The sequence below is a fragment of the Vulpes lagopus genome, chromosome X (genome assembly GCF_018345385.1).
Source record: "Vulpes lagopus strain Blue_001 chromosome X, ASM1834538v1, whole genome shotgun sequence".
Classification (NCBI taxonomy): domain Eukaryota; kingdom Metazoa; phylum Chordata; class Mammalia; order Carnivora; family Canidae; genus Vulpes; species Vulpes lagopus.
Genome location: NC_054848.1, coordinates 9,927,844 through 9,930,587, shown reverse-complemented (window position 1 = coordinate 9,930,587; position 2,744 = coordinate 9,927,844).

Here is a 2,744-nt window from a genome sequence, read left to right as displayed (position 1 = left end):
GCTGCTGGAAGGGAGGCGGGGGGGGGGGGGGGGGGGGCAGGGAGCCCCACCCCCCCTCCAGGTGTGCTTGTCTCCCCCACCCCCCTCCCTGCATCTCCACACACCTCCTCACGTTCACCAGCCTGGACCTTTTGGATTTTTTTTTAATAATAAATTTATTTTGTATTGGTGTTCAATTTGCCAACATACAGAATAACACCCAGGGCTCATCCCGTCAAGTGCCCCCCTCAGTGCCCATCACACATTCACCCCCACTCCCCGCCCTCCTCCCCTTCTACCACCCCTAGTTCGTTTCCCAGAGTTAGGAGTCTTTATGTTCTGTCTCCCTTCCTGATATTTCCTACCCACTTCTTCTCCCTTCCCTTCTATTCCCTTTCACTATTATTTATATTCCCCAAATGAATGAGACCATATAATGTTTGTCCTTCTCCAATTGACTCATTTCACTCAGCATCATACCCTCCAGTTCCATCCACGTCGAAGCAAATGGTGGGTATTTGTCGTTTCTAATGGCTGAGGAATATTCCATTGTATACATAAACCACATCTTCTTTATCCATTCATCTCTCGATGGACACCGAGGCTCCTTCCACAGTTTGGCTATTGTGGACATTGCTGCTAGAAACATCGGGGTGCAGGTGTCCCGGTATTTCACTGCATCTGTATCTTTGGGGTAAATCCCCAGCAGTGCAATTGCTGGGTCGTAGGGCAGGTCTATTTTTAACTCTTTGAGGAACCTCCACACAGTTTTCCAGAGTGGCTGCACCAGTTCCCATTCCCACCAACAGTGCAGGAGGGTTCCCCTTTCTCCACATCCTCTCCAACAGTTGTGGTTTCCTGCCTTGTTAATTTTCCCCATTCTCACTGGTGTGAGGTGGGATCTCATGGTGGTTTTGATTTGTATTTCCCTGATGGCAAGCGATGCGGAGCATTTTCTCATGTGCTTGTTGGCCATGTCCATGTCTTCCTCTGTGAGATTTCTCTTCATGTCTTTTGCCCATTTCATGATTGGATTGTTTGTCTCTTTGCTGTTGAGTTTAATAAGTTCTTTATAGATTTTGGAAACTAGCCCTTTATCTGATACGTCATTTGCAAATATCCTCTCCCATTCTGTAGGTTGTCTTTGAGTTTTGTTGACTGTACCCTTTGCTGTGCAAAAGCTTCTTATCTTGATGAAGTCCCAATAGTTCACTTTTGCTTTTGTTTCTTTTGCCTTCGTGGATGTATCTTGCAAGAAGTTACTGTGGCCGAGTTCAAAAGGGTGTTGCCTGTGTTCTCCTCTAGGATTTTGATGGAATCTCGTCTCACATTTAGATCTTTCATCCATTTTGAGTTTATCTTTGTTTACGGTGCAAGAGAGTGGTCCAGTTTCATTCTTCTGCATGTGGATGTCCAATTTTCCCAGCACCATTTATTGAAGAGACTGTCTTTCTTCCAGTGGATAGTCTTTCCTCCTTTATTGAATATTAGTTGACCATAAAGTTCAGGGTCCACTTCTGGATTCTCTATTCTGTTCCATTGATCTATGTGTCTGTTTTTGGGCCAGTACCACACTGTCTTGATGACCACAGCTTTGTAGTACAACCTGAAATCTGGCATTATGATGCCCCCAGCTATGGTTTTCTTTTTTAAAATTCCCCTGGCTATTCGGGGTCTTTTCTGATTCCACACAAATCTTAAAATAATTTGTTCTAACTCTCTGAAGAAAGTCCATGGTATTTTGATAGGGATTGCATTAAACGTGTAAATTGCCCTGGGTAACATTGACATTTTCACAATATTAATTCTGCCAATCCATGAGCATGGAATATTTTTCCATCTCTTTGTGTCTTCCTCAATTTCTTTCAGAAGTGTTCCATAGTTTTTAGGGTATAGATCCTTTACCTCTTTGGTTAGGTTTATTCCTAGGTATCTTATGCTTTTGGGTGCAATTGTAAATGGGATTGACTCCTTAATTTCTCTTTCTTCAGTCTCATTGTTAGTGTATAGAAATGCGACTGACTTCTGAGACACAAAAGTCCAGGGCCAGATGGCTTCCCAGGGGAATTCTATCAAACATCTCAAGAAGAAACCATACCTATTCTACTAAAGCTGTTTGGAAAGATAGAAAGAGATGGGAGTACTTCCAAATTCATTCTATGAGGCCAGCATCATCTTAATTCCAAAACCAAAGACCCCACCAAAAAGGAGAATTATAGACCAATATCCCTGATGAACATGGATGCAAAAATTCTCAACAAGATACTAGCCAATAGGATCCAACAATACATTAAGAAAAATATTCACCATGACCAAGTAGGATTTATCCCCGGGACACAAGGCTGGTTCAACACTCATAAAACAATCAATGTGATTCATCATATCAGCAAGAGAAAAACAAGAACCATCTGATCCTCTCATTAGATGCAGAGAAAGCATTTGACAAAATACAGCATCCACTCCTGATCAAAACTCTTCAGAGTGTAGGGATAGAAGGAACATTCCTCAACATCTTAAAAGCCATCTACGAAAAGCCCACAGCAAATATCATTCTCAATGGGGAAGCACTGGGAGCCTTTCCCCTAAGATCAGGAACAAGACAGGTGTGTCCACTCTCACCACTGCTATTCAACATAGTACTGGAAGTCCTAGCCTCAGCAATCAGACAACAAAAAGACATTAAAGGCATTCAAATTGGCAAAGAAGAAGTCAAACTCTCCCTCTTCACCGATGACATGATACTCTACATAGAAAACCCAAAAGAC